Source organism: Camelus ferus, chromosome X, assembly GCF_009834535.1.
Source record: "Camelus ferus isolate YT-003-E chromosome X, BCGSAC_Cfer_1.0, whole genome shotgun sequence".
NCBI classification, from domain to species: Eukaryota; Metazoa; Chordata; class Mammalia; order Artiodactyla; family Camelidae; genus Camelus; species Camelus ferus.
This window is the reverse complement of record NC_045732.1, coordinates 23,886,560-23,908,120: the sequence shown is the minus strand read 5'-3', so window position 1 is coordinate 23,908,120 and position 21,561 is coordinate 23,886,560. Positions and strand designations below refer to the sequence as shown.

At 38.3% G+C, this 21,561-nt stretch overlaps 1 long non-coding RNA gene across 4 annotated transcripts in view; it reads left to right on the top strand.

The window, feature by feature from the left end:
* The window catches only part of LOC116662020, a 114,692-nt gene that overhangs the window by 45,694 nt on the left and 47,437 nt on the right, over positions 1-21,561 (top strand). For all 4 annotated transcript variants that reach the window (XR_004318000.1, XR_004317998.1, XR_004317997.1 and 1 more), the window contains one exon: positions 6,292-6,330. This is a non-coding gene — a long non-coding RNA (uncharacterized LOC116662020). The remainder of the gene's footprint in view (positions 1-6,291; positions 6,331-21,561) is intronic.

Sequence of the window (21,561 nt, the reverse complement as noted above, 5' to 3'; positions counted from 1 at the left end):
TCCCTCCCTGCTGTTGAGTTGTAGGTTGATGGAGCAAAGTCAATTGTACTTTCCTTAAAATGCTGCTCTGAAAGCAAAATGAAAACCACTCAACTGAAATTTAGCAAAGGCCTTCAGAATGCTGTTAAAAGCATCACATTCAATACCAAATGCCCTGAACTAGACAGTCATAAGAAACAGGTTTTGGTTTTTTTTGGCAAATCAATAAATTTGATTAATTAGTCATTTGGCAAACTGCTCATTTGTTGAATTAATTTCCAGTGAATTGCACTAGAATGAAACTGAACTCTTTGCTTTTCCCTTTTCTTTTTTCCATCTTCCTACAGGCTCTGTTTTTTTTGTTTTTTTTGTTTTTTTTTTCCCAAACCATCCTCAGTCAGCATTTAGTCTGTTGATGACTTCTGCTATTGAACTGAATAGTCATTGGCAGGGATATTGTGCAAAAGATGGGAAAGGAATGTAGTTTAATTGCAGCGGTTTCCAAACTCTTTTCCAGGCATGGTGTTCCCCAGCCTTTTCAAGAGTTTGGTTCAAGAGCAAAGTTTGATTCAAGAGCATTCTGAGGTTGCAAGGGGAGTTATTAAAAACTGTTATCATTTGCAATTACTTTTCTGAGTGAGTCAGGATTTTCTCGGTACTGTGTAATAAAATAAAAAGAAAAATTGGATGCTGAGACAGATTTGTTGGCATCCTTAATCCCCTATTTCAAATGTTTTCAAAAATCTCATGTTTCTCTTCGATTGATGTTATAAGTAAATGCTGCATATAATACCCATCAATAATTTTATACTAATAAAATGCAGCCTTTATCAGTTACGTATACTGAGGTTAGATTCAGTTCAGAGGAAAAATGGTTCATTTAAAAAAAAAAAAGTTTGAAAAACCATTGATAATAGAAGAGAACTCTGGCATGGGAAAACTGAGACTTAGTTTCACATCCATACTCCACCAGTGACCAGGTCAGTGACCTTGAGAAAAATTAAAAATTTGGGGGCTTGAGTTTAAATCTATGAAATGAGAGAGAATTGAATTACTATCTTTTAAAAAGTGCAAACAAAAACAAACAAAAATAACCTATGAGGCTTAAGAATCTCAGGAGATTCTTGAATGTTTACAAAGCTTGGTGCAGAGAAATGACTAGTCTGTGACATGTGCAGAAATAATCTTTGTCTCCAGTTCGTCTCATGCAGTACTCACCTGCTCTTTTTCTCAGCCAGTGGCCCTGTTTACCATATTGTTCAGAAAAACAAAGAGGCCAGTGTGGGAAAGTGCAGAAAATTCATGAATACCCAAGGCTGCCATCATAAGGTATATTCTATTTCTGTGAGGACCTTGAAGTTGACTTTCACTGGGTGCTGAACATAGCCCAGATTTGTAAATACCTCTCATCTGTAGCATGCACTTTTCCTAGTAAATTTCAGACTCTTGAGAGTGACCAAGTAACCTTGAGCAGAAAATAATAGCTTCATAAGCATTCAGATACGTCCACAGCCTGCCATACATGCTCACTAAGCAGCCTTGATTCAAATTCCTGCCGTATGCAAATTACAAGTAACTACATATCTCTGTCCTACAGAAGTATTCTAGAAGTTTTGAAACCTTTGATATTAAATTCTAGACTGCTGAGGGTCTTGGGGGTAGACAGTACCACTTGTTGTTGAAGGCTCAGACTCCACATTTTGAAAGACTGGAGTCTGAAGGCCAGCTCCACCATTTACTGCTGGGGTGTCCTTGGGCAAGCTGGTGGACCTCAGGTTCATCCACTGTAAGGTGGGAATAATACAGTTCTAGGTCCAAAATAAGGTTGTAGCTAAATAGCTAAAATCAATAGGCTGAATAGTTGATTTGTTAAATAACAATATTTTTCAAGTGAACGATTAGCCTAACTTATCAAATTCATCAGTTTACCTAAAACTTAACTTCCCCATATTAAATCTTTATGAAGCTTACTGCATTTGACACTGAATGGTCCTAAGAGCTTTGGGAGATTTCTGTGAAGTTTTTTTACTTGACTAGCTTTCATTTTTGTCTTTATAGCAGCATTTGGAAGACTAGTCAAAGTGTTGCAAACCAAGACTGATATAGCAGTTTGATATTTTTACAAAGATATTTAATAACTAGAAAGGTATTTTTTCCTTATACAACATTTCAGAAGTTCAAGTAGGATTTTTTTTTTTCAGTTTATATGAAATTCCTTCGGATCCTCTGTTGTGTTGTTTTCTCTTTTATGCCTGTTCTAGCACTTTTAGAATTTTTTTTTTTCATCAAATTTTCAAATAGCAAATCAACTTCTATTTAGCCTTTTGGAGAGCAGATATTTGGCCAACTGATTTTCAGTAGTTCGTGTTCCTTCTATTAAGTTCAACAAATATTTCTTGAGTGCCTATGATGTGCTGAGCTTGGCTCTGCTTAACTTGTGAGGACAAGACAGACGGGGTCCTGCTCTCAAATTTTCCATTCCAGTGGAGGAGAGCAACACTAAACAAAAGGTGATTAGTGCTGTGAAGAAGACGGAACAGATTGTCAGAACTGACAGTGCTACAGTGTTAGGGAAGGGGGTTGCCCTCTTAGATAAGGTGGTTGGAGAAAGCTTCTAGAAGGCAAGGATGCTGAACTCAGGAGATTGCCTTTGTTGGGATGGGTAGTTGTGAACCATGGGGCAGGAAAAGATTGATGGGGTAATAAGAAGCAAAAGCAGTGGCCAAAGACAATCTTCACTTGCTTTGCTATTGTGGTTGAGGTGTGTGCAGCCTAAATGCATCTCCTTTCACTGTGGAATACTTGGTTTACTATATGAGCATTCATATAAAGACTGGATATTTGTGGATGTGTTATTTTTCTTCTTCTGCCCTATGAACATTAAATATTGCCTATACTCAGGAACACAGCAGCACTATGGGAACAAAAGATATACGTATATATAAAACAATCAATCAAGCTGGACAGTTTTGGCAAAAGGTTTCCAGAATACACTTTCATTGATATAGTTTTAAACTGCTGTAGCAGCGCTTTAGTGCCTGATTAATGGGTTCATTTACTTCGAAGCCTGCTTCAAACCATAACCTCTTTGAAAAAAAAAAAACACATTAAAAGGAGGCTTCAGAGAAGCTCGTCAGCATTATTTCATTTACAAAACTTCCTTGTACTAATCTTCACTCTCACAAAAACTTCAATGGATACTGATGATGTAGGGACAGATACAGGAAAAAGCCTTTTGTTCCAGTGCAACATAAATGTATATTGCCTGCAGACTGAAATGAAAAATGAGATAGAAACATACCGTGGAGTCAATTTGAAAATATAGGTAGAGGACGACATGGAATCATGTCTGCTCCTTAGTTGAAAACTTAGCTTCCAGATAAATCACAACAAGGAGGCTGAAGAGTCACTTGGGAGTTGATCAGATAAAGCATTAAGTCAGCATCTCCAGAGAAGGTCAATGAGGCGTTGGTGCTATTTGAGTCTTTGAGGGATTTTAATAGCACCACCTGTGAGCTTTATCTGAGCTGGCTGGAAACCCATCTGAATGTCTGTGTCACCTGGGAAGCTTGTTCAAAACAGATTTCTCTACCCTATCTCAGATCTGTGGGTCACACTCTCCAGAGTAGGGGCAATAAAGACATAAACAAATACTTTCCAGATGATTCTGATGCAGTGGGAATGCAGCCTTACATTTAGGAAGCATCATTGTCCATTATGAGACAAAACCAAATCCTCCCCAGAAAATTCTAGAAGAATATTTTACAAAGTATGTTTTCATAGGAAGATAACAGGGGTCACTTGAGCTGGCAGTGAGGGTGGTTGTGGTAAGAGGCCCAACAACAAGGGCTCTGAAGCCCCTCTGGCCTTACTTCCACAGAACAACTCCGTTTTTATATGTCTTAACACTGTACTTCTAAGCATGTTGAAATCTTCTGATCTTATACGTAGTAGTATTAAGGTAATAGGCACTCAGGTAAGTTGTACATATGACAGTAGTAGCAGCAGAACTGTGGGATATTGTAAAGCAGGGCCCAACAAAGATCTCAGGCTGGATTGAATTCCATGCAAACTTAAGTGTTGTGTTCTCTCATTTTTATGTCGCCATTTTGCCTCTGGTTGTCCAAAGCCCCCCTTTGCTGGGAGGGTGATGATTCAACTAAGTTCTTGATAGGACAGTTGTCCATGTGGATGGGTCCAAAAACAGTTCTTGGGATACAGGCATTATCTAGTTCTTGCTCATCAATGAATGGTGTGCAGGCTGCTGTTAATGGGAGGTCCTTGCTGCTTGGCATCCAGTGGGATCATTAGAACTCCTGGGTGCAGTGGTGAAGTGGGGGATTCCCCTGTGCCTTTCTTGGACAGTTTTGGGGACTGGCTTAGCTTCCTTATGGCTCCCTGGTTCTTGTAATGGGTGGCTCTTGCTTGAGCAGAGGCCATGCTATTTCTCAAGTGCTGATTCAGCTCCTTTCTTTGTGGTTACGTGAAGTCTAGTCCTTTTACCCACTTTCCAACCAGCCTTCCTCCTGGGTAATGTTTCTTTCTTCCCGCCTTTGCCCTGGCAGCCTTTGTTTTATCCTTGGAATAAATAATCTGGCTTTTTCTCCATTCTCTTTCGATTCAGGCATAAACTTTGCATCTTGTTTCTTCTAGGTTTGCCTTTTGAATTCCAAAATTCCTAGCTCTTGCTTATCAGACATTTTGAATTTTGAAATGATTTCTCTGTCATGAGTTTGAAAACCAAAAATTTGACTGAATTCTCTGCATTTGTCTGTGTTATATCCCCGCAAAGCTTCAGTGGCCATGATGGGTTGGCCACTGGGTTGGGTGTGGGGAGTGATAATTAAAAAAAAAAAAAAAAGCAATTTCTTGGAATGAAGAACATAATGATTTATTCATGAAAATATCCTATTTTGATATAGACCCCATATTGAAGACAGAAGAAATGTTTTGATAATGTAGTAAATAACATTTTAAAGCCAGTAGTAGTAGTAGTAGTAATAATAATAATAGTAGTAGTAGTAATAATAATAGTAGTAGTAGTAGTAGTAGTAGTAGTAGTAGTAGTAGTAGTAATAATAATAATAATAATAATAGAACTATAGAAACAAATGAGAGTGCCCTGCCTGGTGTTGAGGAATTTGAAATGAAGAGATCTTTTATGAACGAACTTGGTATGGGTTGAAAGATAAGGCCAGAGTCATTATACCAGGTTTTGGTGTTAGACTAATGAAGAAAGTCATGTATGAAAATACCAGTTCCAGGTTTATCCAAGAATCAGAAAGAACTATTACTCATGTATGAACCCCATATGCATATGCAAAATATATATAATATGTACATAGTACAGATGGCATGATGGCTATTCTCAGTCATTGACTTGTGGCTACTGTAAGAGGAAAGAGAAACAAATCTATTTTATTGTCTTGCCTCTTTATGGATAAATACCCATCCATAGGAAAATTGTTATTTAAGTAAGACTTTATGCCATGGTCAGAGGTATTAGCTTAAAAAATGTTTTGAATACTTGCCAGGTAGAATAATTTTGAGTTCAATGCCAGGCAATACCTTTTAATAGCTTGTCCAAGAGAAACAGTATCTGTAGGGGGATTATTTGAAAAACATGAAATCCGTTCATTTCTCTTAGTAATTCTCAGTGAGGCTGCAGTTGTCATTTGGGACATTAGAATTCTTTATTGTGTGTGACTTTCCTATGCATTGTAGTATGTTAAAATCCCCAAACCTTGCTCACCAAATGTCAATGATGCCCACCTCCCATCATCATGAGAACTAACAGTTGCCGTCCCATGCTTCCAAAGCCCTACCACCCCTGGTTAGGTACCACTGCTAGAAACTCTGAAGTGTACTAATTGACAACCCAGAGAACTGAGTACCGGAATCAATTATATAGTCAACCTAATAGAATCCTAGCTAGTATTAATTTGTTTAAAAAAAATCAAAGCTCTGTGAAACTTTTCACTGACTATCATATAGATATTTCTGTGAATAGAATTAAACTCTGATCTTTCTGAGACAGTACTGGGAGATATTTTGTCCTCTGGTCTCAGCAGTAGTGCTTTTCATGAGCAACTAGTTTATTTTTTCTTCATACGTTCTATAAAACTTGAAATTGGATCTATATTCCTATTGGTAGTTGGCAAGCTTAGATCCAAAAGTATTGGGCTACCTTTGGCATGAACACCAATGTGTTCCAACCTTATTAATTGCTTTGTATTAGTTTCCTGTGATGAGTTATCTTTTGGTTCATATGTTTTTAAAATTTTAATGGGATTTTATTTTGCTACATTACAGGAACGTCTGTAAATGGCTTGAAGTCCTTTTTGGATCAAGGTAAGATAAAAATGTGTATATATATTCACCTAAAGAATATAGTTTATGATGAGTGAAACTTGTGGAATGCAAATTTAAGTATATTTGTGATAACCAAATAACTTTACTTTCTAGTCACTAGCAACAGCTAGAAATTAAGGTAAAAATTAATGGAACAACTAAATTAGGCTATTTAATTCTTATAACAGCACAATTGTTTAATTTGCTAATTGTCACTTCTTGGTACATAATCATGTATTAAAAATAGTATAACTCCATTGTTAGTAGGAATCTTATCGATTATGTTGCCTCGTGTAAGTATCTAAATTTGAGCAGAGTCACAAACTTAAAGAATAAGATAAGCTATACCATGGCATGTGTTTGCTAATAATGATAGCTTCTTGTTTTTACAAATTATTATTTATATTTAAAATGAAGTGTTGGGCTAATTATTTTTAGTCACTTACAGCTCTAGAATTTCAGCAGTTGAAAAGATACACTAAATTTCCCTTGGAGGTGTCTGTAAACAATATTTCTATTTAAGAGGCGGGAACATTTGTGGGAAGAAGTAACTGGGTGGAGATATGTAAAAAAAATTCTTCCTCATATTGGAAGACAGTCTGAGCACAGTAAGTTTTACTAACTTAATCACTATTGACACAGAGCACAGAACAGATGAAGAAAGTTCAAAATATAAAGACTCAAGCAATAATACAAGATGCTTGTGTGCTTAAATTAAATGTTCTTGAAGGTCAGAATGCTTTTATTTGCAAAAATCTCTGTATCTTTGATAGGAGAATCTTCAATATTGATTTGAAAATATAATGGTCGGAACTCTACTTAAGGTCATTGAATAATAAAAATAACCCAAACCCCAAACTTCCTTTATAGCCCAGGAAGCTAGATGCTCAGAAACAGAGGAAAGAGAAAAACAAAAAATATTTGAGCTAGAACTCAGGCAAGACTTTGACTGGAAATTGTGTGCGTGTGCGTGTGTGTGCACGCGTGTGAATGTGTGTATATGCACCTGCCTGCTCATGTTTTCTCTCATTGTCCCTCCGTCTGACACTGAAATGGTGTCTTTGATTTGGACAGAAAGAACATGCCTGAAAAATACAGCTTTGAAAATCCAAATTACAAGTTACAGGCTGTTATTAGGATGTTAGACTAGACGGTGGCAGAGGGACAAGCAAACAAGTCACAATGAAATTCAAAAATAAAAAGATATGCTGCCAAGAGAGAACTCACTGAGCTGCTGGCCCTGTTTTTTCCCCCTAATAAAATGATTTTTGAGAGACTGTTCAGCCAGAAAGGTAAACCATTCTCATAGTTTAAAAGTGCCAGTCGTTTGTAAAACGCGAAGCCAAGACAGAAGGAAATTTGTGATGAAGAACAGGATTCTCACTTAACAGTCAGATGACAGAAAGGCAGTGGAGCCTCTATAGCTAATTATTTCGGGGCTTGGACTCAGGTTCTGGATTTTCCCTCTCCTGAGGCTTCTCTTGTCTCTCCCTTGCTTGGGCCAGTCTGTTCATCAGTAAGCAGCCTAGTAGGAATCGCAGGGAAAGGAAAGAGCGCGAACCGAGGTGTGCTGCAACAGTGGTTGGCCCAAAGCAGTACAATTCAAAGGTAGAACAGAATAGTCAGGTTTTGCCTTTTATCCTTCTATTTTAATTTTTCATAACCGGATAATGATCACTTAATCATCTGTCAATCTGGCAGATACAAGTGCAGCACGTGTGTGTATGCACAGGTGTGAGTGTGGAGCCTGTCTGGGATGTCTACAAGTTGAACTGATCTGTTTTCTTAGAAATTGAAACAGCTGGTGAAGCGGTGTCTATTAATGTGGGGCTGATACACAAATTGCTCAGCTGGGCAAATGTGTCTGTGTACATGGACATTAGGAGAGGGGACCAGGACAAATGGTTCTGCCTGTGTTGCTCACCCTGAAAAGTCTTTTGGCATGCTATGGTAATTTTAAAACTGCAGTGGTCATTTTTAAGGTAAACTTTTAATTTTAGAGCCGTTTCAGATTTACAGAATTATTGCAAAGATAGAGATTAAAGATGGCAGAGAGTTCTCACATATCCAAATCCAGTTTTACCTGCTAACATCTTACACTAATACGGTACATTGTCCATTAATAAACCATTAATACAAGATGATTAACTGAATTCCAACATTTTATTCGGATTCCCTCAGTTTTTCTCTAATGTCCATCTTCTGTTCCAGGATCCCTTCCAGGATAGCACATTACGTTTACTTGCTATGTCTCTCCTTAGCCTCCTCTAGGTTGTCAGGGTTTTTCAGACTTTCCTTATTTTTGGTGACCTTGCCAATGTTTAGGGTTATTGGTCAGGTATTTTGGAGACTGTCCCTCAATTTGAGTTTCTTTGATATTTTTATCATGATTATAATGGGTTAATGTGGTTTTGGATGGAAGATCACAGAGGTGAAGTGCCGTTTTCATCACATTATGTCGCAAGTACATACTCTCAATGTGACTGATCACTGCTAATGGTGACGTTGACCACCTGGCTAAGGGAGTGACAGTCAGCTTTCTCCATTGTAAAGGTACCCTTTTCTCCCTCTTTCCATGTTATCCTCTTTGGAAGAAAGTCATCATGAGTAACACACTTAAAGAGTGAGGAGTTATCGTCCACTTCCTTAAGGGCAGTGTATCTACATAAACTATTTGGAACTCTTCTCCTCGGTATATTATTCCCCATTTATTTATTAAATCATTTATTCATATCAGTGTAGATTCATAGATATTTCTATTACAATTGGGGTTATAAATCAAGGACTACTTTATTTTTTTGCTCAGATTGTTTTAGTTCGTTGTTGGGACTGTGTGGAGTTTGTTTTTGTTTTTGAGCACTTTTTAATATGTTGGCACTATGAAATACACCAGGCTCATGTAATGGGTTAGGTTGATTTCTTTTGAATATTGAACCAGCCTTGCACATCTGGCATAAATCACACTTGAATGCAGTGCATAGTTATTTTTGGATTTCATTCACTAATAGTTTGTTGAGGATTTTTGCAGGTATGTTAATGAGAGATACTGGTTCGTAGTTTTCTTGTAATGTCATCTTGTTTTGTTACAAGGGTAATGATGGCCTCATAGAATGAGTTAGGAAGTGTTCCCTCTGCTTTCTAGGAGAGATTGGGAAATACTGGTATAATTTCTTCCTCAAATGTTGGGTAGAATTACCAGTGAAACCATTTGGGCTTAGTGATTTCTTTTTTGGAAGGTTATTTTATTCATTCACTTGCTTTAATGGTGAATCTAAATAGCCTTATATCTATTTCTCCTTGTTTGAGTTTTGGTAGTTTGTATGTTTCAAGGAATTGGTTCATTTAATCTAAATCATTAAATTTGTGGACATAGAGTTGTTCACAGTATTCCTAAATTTCCTTTTATGTCTGTAGATTCCTAATACTGGTAACTTGTGTCTTCTCTCTTTTTTTCTTGGTCAGTTTGGCCAGGGGGTTATCAGTTTAAAAATTTTTTTCGAAGAACCAGCTTTTAGTTTTGTTGATTTTTATCTGTTTTCCTATTTTCAATTTCATTGACTTCTGCTCTAATTTTTTAATGTCTTTTTTTTGAGGGGTGGGGAAGGTAATTAGATTTTTAAATTTAATTAATTTATTTGAATGGAGGTACTGGGGATTTCAACCCAGGACCTTGTGCATGCTAGGCACCTGCTCTACCACTGAGGTATACCCTCCCCCTGCTCTAATTTTTATTACTTGTTGTCTTCTACTTGCTGTAGGCATAAATTGCTCTTACATCTCTAGTTTCCCAGGGTGGAAGCTTAGGTTATTGATTTTGGGTCTTTTTTCTTTTCTAATATATGCATGTAAAGGTATAAACTTCCTTTGAAGCCCTGTTTTTGCCACATCCCACAAATTTTGCTAAGTTGTACTTTAATTTTACTTTAGTTATAAATATTTTACAATTTCTCTTGAGACTCTTGTGATCCATGTGATACTCAGAAGTATGCTGTTTAACTTCCAAATATGTGACAATTTTTCCAGCTATCTTTCTGTTACTGATTTCTAGTTTAATTTCATTGTGGTCTGAGAACATACTTTGTATGACTTATTCTTTTAAATTTGTTAAAGTAGGTTATGTGGCCCAGAATGAGGTCTATCTTGGTGAATGTTCCATGCAAGCTTGAGAAGAATGTGTATTTTGCCGTTGTTGGATAGAGTCTTCTATAGCTGTCAATTAGATTATGTTGATTGACAGTACCATTCGACTCAGCTATATCCTTACTGGTTTTTCTGCCTACTTGATCTAGCAGTTACTGATGGTGGGTGGCAGGGGCTGAAGTGGCCAACTATAGTAGTGGATTTCTCGCTTTATACTTCCAGTTCTATCAGGTTTTGTTTCGTGTATTTTGATGTTTTATTGTTAGGTGCACACATATTTAGGAATGATACATCTTCTTAGGGAATTAATCCTTTTATCGTTATGTAGTTCCTCTTTTTATCCCTGATATTTTCTCTTGTTCTGAAATTTTCTTCATCTGAAATGAACAAAGCTACTCCAACTTTTTTTTTTTAAATTAGTGGTAGCGTGGTACGTCTTTCTCTATCCCTTTACCTTTATCCTTTCAGTCTATTTTTAGAAAGTGGTTTTCTTATAGACGATACATAATTGGGTCTTACTTTGTTTCTAGTATGGCAATCTCTTTTAATTGTTGTGTTTAGACCATTCACATTTAAGTAATTTTTAGTATATTTGGGTTAATACTATGTATGTTTGCAACTGTTTTTTGCTTATTACCAGAGGTTTCTTGTTCTTCCCTTTTCTGGTTTTAATTGAGCATTTTATAGAATTCAGTTTCTGTCTCTTCTGTTAGTGTAGCAATTGATACTTGAAAAAAACTTTTTAGTGGTTGCCTTAAAGTTTTTGTTCTTTTAAAAAAAAAACTTTTTAATTGAAGTATAGTCGATTTACAATGTGTTAATTTCTGGTGTACCGCATACTGATTTATTTATACATATATATTCCTTTTCATATTCTTTTTCAATACAGGTTATTACAAGATACTGAATATAGTTCCCTGTGCTATACAGTAGGACCTTGTTGTTTACCTATTTTATATATAGTAGTTATTATGTGCAAATCCCCAACTCCCAATTTATCCCTCCCCACCCTCATTCCCCCCTGGTAACCATAAGTTTGTTTTCTATGTCTATGAGTCTGTTTCTGTTTTGTAAGTAACTTCATTTTAACTAATGTAAGTCCACCTTCAGACAGCACTATTGCATTTCATGTGTAGTACGGGTACCTTATGACAGTGTATTCCCAATTCTTCCCTCCTATCCTTTGGGACATTGTTTATCCATATGTTATCAATGCATTGTTACTATTACCACTTTAAACAGGCAGGTATATATTAGATCAATTAAAAAATATTTTAGCTTCATTTATTCCTTCTCTGATGCTCTTTCTTTTTTTTTTTTATTGATGTATAGTCAGTTTACATTGTTGTGTCAATTTCTGGTGTACAGCACAATGCTTTAGTTGTACATAAATATACATCTATTTGTTTTCATATTCTTTTTCACTGTAAGCTACTACAAGATATCGAATATAGTTCCCTGTGCTATACAGTATAAACCTGTTTATCTATTCTCTTTCTTTATATAGAGCTAAGCTAAGCTGACTTAAATAATTTTCCTTCTGCCTGTAGAAAATCTTTTAATATTTCTTACAGGACAGGTCTTTTAGGGATGAATTCTCTTACTTGTTGTTTGTCTAAGAAAGCCTTTATTTCTCAATTTTTGAAGGATAATTCCCCTGGATATATAATACCAGGTTGGTGATTTTTTTCTTTCAACAGTTTAAATATTTCACTCTATTCTCTCCTTATTTTCATGGATTCCGATGAGAAATCAGATGTGATTTATGTTTTTGCTTCTCTACTGGTGTTTTTATTCTCTAGTTTTTTTCTAGGTTTTCTCTTTGTCTTTGGTTTTCTGCAGTTGGAATGATATGCCCAGCAGTGTGTGTGTGTGCGCGTGCGTGCGTGCAGTTCTCCTGCTTGCCATTCTCTGAGCTTCCTGGATGTGGTCTGCTGTTTGTCATTAATTTTGGAAAGTTCTCAGCCATTATTCCTTTAAAAATTTATTTGGCTCTGTTCACTTTCTTCTCCTTTTGGTATTCCAGTTACAAACCTGTGATATCTTTTGAAATCTTCCCGCAGTTCTTGGATGTTTGTCATTTTGTTAAGCTTATTTTTTCTCTTTGCATTTCAATTTCTGAATTTTCTACTGAGTTACCTTCAAGGTCACTGATTCCTCCACAGTACTGAGTCTCTGTTCCCTGATAAGTATTGAAGGCATCATTCATTTCTTTTGCAGTGGTTCTGATTTCCAGCATTTCCTGTTGATTCTTTCCACATCTCTTTTTATATGACTCATATATTCTTGCGTGTTGTCTCTTCTTTCCATTAGCACCCTTGTTATATTAGTTACAGCTATTGTAAATACCCTGCCAGGTAAGTCCATCCGTGGTGCATCTGAATCCAGTTCTCTGCTTACTTTGTCTCTTCAGACAGGTTTACTAGCATGGCTTGTATTTTTAAAATTCAGAGTTGGAGATGTTGTATTGGGTAATAGGAACTGAGGACAAAACACCTCTGGTGTGAGGATTTATGTTAATCTGGCTAGAAGCTGGGCTTTGTTTTATGTTTGCTGTGGCTGTAGGTGCCAGAGGCTTCAAAGTCCTCTAGTGTCCTTGTTTGTCTTCATTGTGGACTCTGGGCTTCCCTAAATACTTCTCAGAGAAGATGTATCTTTCTGCTCTGTGAGCTGCAATCTACTGTATTCTGCTGCAGCCCTGTTGGAATGGGGATGCCATACCTTGATGTGGGGGAGGTGAAGCATTTTATAATCTCCTAATGAAATCTCAGTCTTTGAGGGAAACTGTGACTGACTGGTGATCATCACAAGTATTTTTTCTTGTATAGCTTCCCCGCTCCCAATTATGTGAGATAGGAATGCTGGAGGGGGTCTAGGGAGAAGATCTGGGACAAGACTTTGGTGAAGTCTTTTTCCATGAAGCCTAGGCCTTTGTTATGCAGAAAGCTCTGAACATATTTTACCGAAATTATTTTACTCTTCTCCCTTCCTGAGCCATGAAGGGATCTTTCTTGCTCTTCATCTTGAGATCCTAGTGGGGATCCTGGAGATAAAGTCAATGAAATTATTTAAGTGTTCTAGCCAGTTGATAGTTCCAGTGGCTTCTATTTCAGGTAAGCAGGTTGTGGCTGTGACTCTTGATTTGCCTGTCTCTCCAGATTTCATTGTGATGGTTTCCCTTGGAAACTCAGTTCTCTGACAGGTCCCAGACAAGTCATTGATTTGTAGTGTGTCCAGCTTTTTCTTGTTGTATGGATGAGAGTTCTAAGCTCTTGACTTGCCAGAGCTGAAACTGGGAGTCACAATGATTATTTTTGAGAATGACATCACAAATCTTAGTAACACCTGAGAAAGATTTTCCTTATTTAATAGATAAACAAATGGGGCTTTAGTAAGGTTAAGTTACATGTCCAAGATGATACGTCTGCGGGTCTTAAGACCCCTTAGGTTCTACAATATACAGGCCATAGTTTCTTTGAAAATAGCCAATAAACTGTCCATTTTTATACATATGCTTATATGTTGAAATGTTTCTTGTTCTTAAATTTGTGTCTACATTTTGGGGCCTCAGGTGTAGGGGTTGAGTAATAGTATGGGGAAAGTTATCAGCATTGGCTCAGGCAATTAATTCATCAGTATTTCTTTTCCCCTCAGTTGACTCTCTCATGCCCTCAGTCCTCACCAGAAGCAACCATTTAAAAATGGCTAATATGTATCTTTTAAGTATGGTCTTATAAAATTGCATTATGTGCACATATTTTAATATATATAATTGATCTTTTCTTATTATATATTTTATTTAGTTGACTTCTTTTATTCTTAGCACTGTGCTTTTAAGATACGTACGTATTGCTATAGGCGTACCTAGTTGGTTGGTTTGAACTACACTGTTGTACTCTATTTATTTTTATATATCTTTATTATATAGTTTTTATTATTTTAATAAAAATATTACATACTCATTACAGAAGAGCTCAATACTAAAAAGGGAAAATAAAGGAATAATGGCCACAGGAAATTGCATCCGAAGATAATTAGTTATCATTTTGGCTCCCGTAAGATGTCTCTTTGCACATATATAGAAACACATTCTGTGTATTCAATTTTACTTATGTGGGATCTCTTTGCACATTATTTTATTATTGGCCCCTTTCATTCATCTCTATTTCATGAATGTCATCTCATTCCACAAATACAGATCGACAGCATGGCTTTTAGCAACCACACAGTACTCCATTGTATGGTTGTACCATATATAAACTGTTCCTTCATTTATGACTGTTTTGCTTTCATTTCTTCTTATTATAGACTACCTCAGTAAACAGCTTTCTGCAGATACCTTTTCCTACTTGCACAATAATCTCTTTAAAGTAAATATTTTCTGTCCTCTGTATGGGTTGGGCTGGGTTTCACTGCATCTGCAAAATTCATGCCTTGTTTATTGCTTTGTGTTGCCCAAAGACTCAAGAGTTAAAGTGACTTCGGATATTGAGTTCTGTGAGTTTATAGGTTTATGAACACAGGCAGTAGGGGAAGAAGTCACAAAAGAAAGACGGACCATTTTATCAGCTCTGCTCTAGTAAGCGGAACTATGGAGAAAGGTTTATGTACACCAATCTGTGGTCTTTTATGGCGCCATCTAGTGGAGCCACTGGCTTCTATTGTAGGCACATCTTCCGGGAACCTACATGCTACCTGGCTTTCTAGTTTCCTGGGGCTGACCAGACAGACACCCCACCCGCTTCTCTGAGTCCCTCTCTTTTACTGTGTGGCAAAATAAATGCAAAGAAATAAGCTGACAGAAATTAGTAGTTGACATAATTTGATTAAAATTAGAGTTCAATACTAATTTTGATTAGAACAGAATCAGATTCTGTTCTAAATGTTCTCAACACTAAATGTGCCAAAATTACTTAGAGAAACGTTACTCTACTAGTATTTACAACTCAGAAAGATGTATGCCAAGAAACCTCTTTGGTATATCTGCTTTCCCAAGATGTTTTGGGCCAAGATTTGAGAACTCAGGAAATTTAGACACATATGTTTGGGTGCTTATTCTTAAATAAACCAAATGTTTCCTTGATTTAATTTTTAACATGTTTGTTTCTTTATAGTTTCTGGAACTGTAATTCAGAGTTCTGATAAATCAAACTTTCTGGGTACCAGTTTGCCTTTTTCGGGGGTATGGGGAACAAAATTTTTGTTCAGTAGGAAAAGAACAACACTTTTTTTGTCATGGTGGAAGTTAGCATGGGACGTTAAAATACTTAAAGACCAACTGATTTTAGCATCACAAGCCATTTAAAAACACCTAATTACTTGTAATTGAGATGCTAGTGAAAAAAGCATTTTGTGATGGCAGCTTAACTTACTGTGTTGCATGGAAACAAATAAGCTTCAGTTTTTAAAATATTTAATGAAGTACTTCAATGTTTTTGCCACTCCGGGATAAACTAACAGTTGGAAGACAGCTGATTCTGCTATTTACTCTAATAGGTTTGTTTTTCTCCTGGATCTATGTGATGAAGTTATGTTTATGATGTTATCATGGGCATCATACTGGACCAGTTTTAATGACAGATAACTGACATATAACATTGTCTAAGTTTTAAGTGTACAGCGTAATGATTTAATACATGTATATCTTGCAAAATGATTACTGCAGTTAAGTTTAGTTAATATCTATCACCTCACATAGTTATGAATTATTTTTTCCCTCTTGATGAGAACTCTTATGATCTCCTCTAGCAGCACCTTTCCCCCTCCTCTTTGGTGGTGGCTGCAGCTTCCCACCGTGATCTGGCCTGCATGGAGGTCTTCTGCTCCCACCATGGTCTGTGCTTGTGTTCCGCTCAGAGAGAACTTGAGCCAGCTTAACCCCAAGAGGAAGGAGATTTTCCCAGAGGTGGAAGCTTCTTCACCCAGAGGTGCAGAAGCTAACTCCTAAATGATCATTCTTCTTTTCAACCACCAACACTGGCCGTGCCCTTTCAGTTTGGTACTTTTCCTTTATTGAGGGCCTTATACCACCTTCCTCTGGCTGTGGGTGTTACATCTCCATCCATATGGCAGGACACATGATCTCTGCTCTCCCGATACCTCGGCCAGTTCCTTGCCTCCTTGCTGGAGAGTTCCTGGGGTATCCTGGGATTTGGCCAACAGTCCCCAATTTCCCTTCGTGATATCTGCCAGGGGCTAAAGTTCTTTAGGAACTTGGGCAAGTTACTTGGTCACTCTGTGCCTCAGTTTCCTAGTTTGTAAAATCGGGATAATAAGTGTTCACCTCAAAAGGTTGCTGTGAGGACTAAATAAGTGAATATTTATAAAGCACTTGGCGCAGTGCCTTGGCATCAGAAGTGGCATATGCAGGCCTAGGGATCAGTAATAGCAACAAAATCCTGAGAGCTCAGAGTGGTCAAAGCTGGAGTCCTGTTCTGCGGCTCACAACCCACTGTGAGTCTGATTACTTGAGCAATTATAAATGTTACTCTAAAATACCTATTTTGGAACACTAATTTGATCATAATGAGGGGTTTTTAAATGGTGATTGAAAAGGGACTGTATATTAAAATTAGGACTGTGCAAATGCAATATATTCTGTTCTTTTAAAATCAGGGCCATTTGATTTTTAAGATAAAATTCTTTATACATTATTGATCACTGTGTTTCTATAAGCCTTGATGGGCCAAAAATGGTTTCCTTCATGCTCACACGTACCCACAAACATATAACTGTTCCTGTCTCGTAGAGAACATTTTCTCCAGCCCCCATATGCAATTTTGTATTTTTCTGGGTTTTTCAATCATTAGTACAACAAATAATCTAATGCAAGAAACATGCTGTGCCGATAAAATATTCTCAAATTCCCAACAAATGGTTGTGATAGCCTTATTTAGGAAAGACAAGCCGAGGGTGAGAACATAAACTGCTTTGCTTATATCGTGACTATAAACAAATTATCTAAGGTGGCAAATCAGCACACTTGAATTAAAGGGCACCCCTCTCCCTTTCTGCATTTGTTAGCAATATACCTGTACAGGTGTGCCGTATGAGTTCCCTGCTACTGCTGTAACACATGAGCACAATCTTAGTGGCTTAACAGCAACACAAATGCATTCTTTTACACTTCTGGAGGTCAGAAGTGGGTCCGTAGGGCTGTGTCCCTCCATAGGGCTGTGTCCCTCCACGGAGGCTCTCAAGGAGAATGTGTTTGTTGCCTTCTTCTGCTTCCAGAGGCTGTTTGCATGCCCGGCCTCATGGCTCCTTACTTTGTTTTCAAAGCCTGCAGTGTAGCATCTTCAATCGCCTTCTTTCTTTCTGACTCTGACACTCCTGCCCCCTTTCCTTTATAAGGACCCTTGCGATTCCATTGGCCCACCCAGCTCATCCAGCATGATCTCCTCATCTCAAGATCCTTAGCTTAATCACACCCGCAAAGTCCATTTTGCCATGTCATCATTACACGATAGTACAACAAATTCACAGTTTCTGGGAATTAGGGCGCGGGCATCTTTGGAGGGGGGCATTACTGTGTTTTGTACCTACTGCAGACACACTCCCGAATGAGACCTTCGATGCTGTCCATGCATTTGGCTCTGCGGACCTTACTTAGGAGTTTACAGATAGTAACTATGATAAATTCCTACCACTTGTTCTTGTCATTTTCCCCCTCCCTTCCCCACAAGTCCTCGCACACATTTAAACAAGTCAGATAGCTTTTGGCTTTTTCTTAAATGATGAAAACACTCTGGAGTTTTGTGAGAAAAGGTTTAATGAGAAAGACACCCCCGCACTCTGAGCCAGTCTTTGACAGCAACATGAAGCAAGCAAAACTCAAAGATGAAAGTACATCAGCAAAGAATGACAGGACACCGCATGATGATGTGGGTCTTCGAAGCCATTTGAGAAAATAGGTAAGATTTGGTCCTTAGGATTCTTCCTGGGAGAAAAGTTAAGAATGTGGGCATCTGAATGAGCAAATTTAAAGAGTGGCCCTAGAGAGGTCTTGAGGGCAAGGACACAGGCTTCCTGGCCTTGGCTTTTCCAGCCCCGAGCACATTGCTTGGCATGTTGAAGTGGTTACTAAATGATTAGTGAATGTACGGCTGATTGAAATTATCCAAGGAACAGTTTAGGCCTTGGGAAGGATCTGGCCTTTGAAATATGACCTGCGGGGAAAAAAGGATGTGTTTAATATCATGAGGAAGGAGTGAAGCACTGCATTGAGTTTTGTTTCTAACTGCTGACTCACACAGCCGTTTCTCACTGACTCCTGCTCCCTTGATACCAGAGAAGCTAACTCGCCACCGGGATCACGCTCATCGGTCCTTCCCTGAAGGATGAAATAGCAGAACTGCTTCGTTGTTGATTTTGCTCACATATCACTATTGTTTAAAGCACAATTTTCAAATTCATTTCTAGCTAAGTGGATTGATATTTTTTATTACTCATGCTGAGCAGTTGACAGTAATGATTTATTTCATCTCTGGGATTTCAGTGGCTCCTTACAACTCGGGGTTTAATTCACAGTTTCCCTAATGGCTTTAGTGTCTGTGCTGTTTGCTCCGAGAGCTCCCGTAAAGCAATGCGCCGCCGGGGCAGTGCACTCGGGCCCTGCGCTCCGGCCTTAGTTCTCTTCGCCCCCAGCTCTGGGACCGTGGCCACTGTAAAGGGAGAAAACAGACACAGGACACCCGCCACCTTCTCCTTTCCTAGGAACTGCAGCCTTTGGAGTTTTGTTCTACCAGCTGAAGTCCGGTCGGGTTAAAAGGAGCTGAGAGAGAGGGCTAAAGGTGTATATCTTAGGGAGATGGCTTCCTTTCCACACTTCGTAACAAAAATGCAACATCCTGTAGCGACCGTGTAGCATGTGTTAGTGCAGGCGTTGGCAAGCTGCAGCCTGGGGGCTGAATTTGGGCCACTACCTGTTGTTGTAAATCAGGTTAAATGAGAACACAGCTCGAATGATCTCGTGTTCATTTCCCCAATGCTGACGGCTGCTTATTTCGCCTCAGTGGCAGAGCTGAGTAGTTACACAGAGACGGTACGGCCTGTAAAGCCAAAATGATAGGCCCCTTTCCGAAAATGTTTGCCGATCCTGCCATAGTCCACTTCATCTTCATGATACGAAGTAGATTCTGGTAATAGCAACAGCATTTCGTAGAAGAGGAAGCTAGGGCTCTAAGATGAAATGTCACGTGCCCCAGGTCTTTTGGCTAGTAAGGGGGGGAGAGGACGACAGTGCAGGGAGTCTCTCTTAGATTGCCTTGGAAAGTTACTCAGAGTGCAGTCATTGGTACGCTGTCGCGTTGACATGTCCTGTTCCTTTCCATCCTCACAAGGTTTTGCTTTGTGAAATCTTTCCAGATGCTATAGTTGTCAGTTGTCTAATGGCTTCATGGAACTTAGAATTTTTAACTCAAAACTGGCTCATTCACTGATCAAACCATTTGTTGCTGTGGGCTGTTGGTTTTCACCCTTGGCTACACAGTGGAGTAACTTCAGAAGCTCTAAAAGTATTGTGTCCATGTCCCCTAGCTCCCAAGTTCTGATTCCCCAATTTCTGATTTAATTGGCCTAGCGTACAACCCTGGCAGGGTGAATTTTAAAATCTCCCCGGTTGATTCTCATGTGCAGCCCAGTGGAGAACCACTAGTGTAGACACTTGTAAATCTAGCCTTAAAAGCTGTTGCTCATGGTACAAAATCTTCCCTGGTAAGTAAATGATCAATATGATAGGAAAGGAGAAAGGAATGGTAAATCATTCATGTTGGAAGCACCAGCCTACCCTGAAAATATTTGCAAGCTGGTGAGTCCAACAGCAAGAGATATTCTGCTCACTGTTTATTTTGTGATGATGAAGACAGTTGCATTACATTCTGGAATTAATCTTATTTGTGTATAATTATACTGAGATATATGCTTCTGTGTGTGTGTGTATAGATTGTTTTTTTTTTTTTTTGGTCCAGCGAGAGAGAAGACACTTATAGTTGGAGAGAAATAATTGAAAAATTGAGCATCTTCCTTTAAAAGGGTACATTTTCCTTTAAAAAGCACTCATTCAAAAGCTGCAATACAGGGGTGGGTACAGCTCAGCAGCAGAGCGCGTGCTTAGCATGCACGAGGTCCTGGGTTCAACAGTACCTCCGTTAAAAAATAATCAATCAATCTAATTAACCCCCTCAAAATCCCCAAAATGCTTTTAAAGTAATTTTTTAAAAGCTGTAGTACATTTTTTCTACACAGTGTATATTTTGAGTTTCCCCATGTTTTAACCTTTAGTGAAGGGCAAATTAAATCAGGGCTGATTGAGACTCATGAGGTTTGTTAACTGACAGCTGCCTCATGGAATTACATCATCATCATTACCAGCAAATATTGAACAAGCCCTCATGGGGGACTCGGTGGCATGGCCAGTGCCTCATCTCCCAGAAAGTGCACCTTCATCACGGCGCCTGGGAAAACAGAATCACAGCCGCAACTCCAAATAAATATCTCACTCCTCATATTCTTTCCACTGGTTCTATTTGCACTGATGATGGAGCCAATGTTGTTAAAACAGCATGAGACTGAACATTTACCCATGAGCCGAGTTCCACAAGCTGTCTGTACCGGCTGGTACATCATTCCAGTAAGAATAATGAAATTATTAAACATCAGAGAGGTTTACAAGGTTCTTCTGGTCTATCAAAGGTCACACATATTTTCTCGGAGGCGGCAAGAGAGAAGTGGGGTATGTACATAAAATAGCAGAGACATCGAGCAGGTTAATGTCCCTGCAGAAGTGGCTTCCCTTTTTCCTTTCTTAGGCATAACTGTCAAAGGAGCACAAGCATTCCTCTCTGCCCTGGCTGGTGGAGAGGAAATGTACGTTGTGGAATTGGAACACGGGAGATTTATGGGATGTTAACGTGTCAAGTCTTAGTAACCTCTCAAAAAGGCCACTTGTGAAGTCAGACTGTCATCAGTCACAGAAACCAATGCATCTGTCTTCTGAGAAATCCCTCAGAAACATCTTCCAGAAAGATTATGAAACATGAAAAATCTCAATGCAGTGAAAAGGTATTCTATAAATGTGAATTTTTGCTGCTT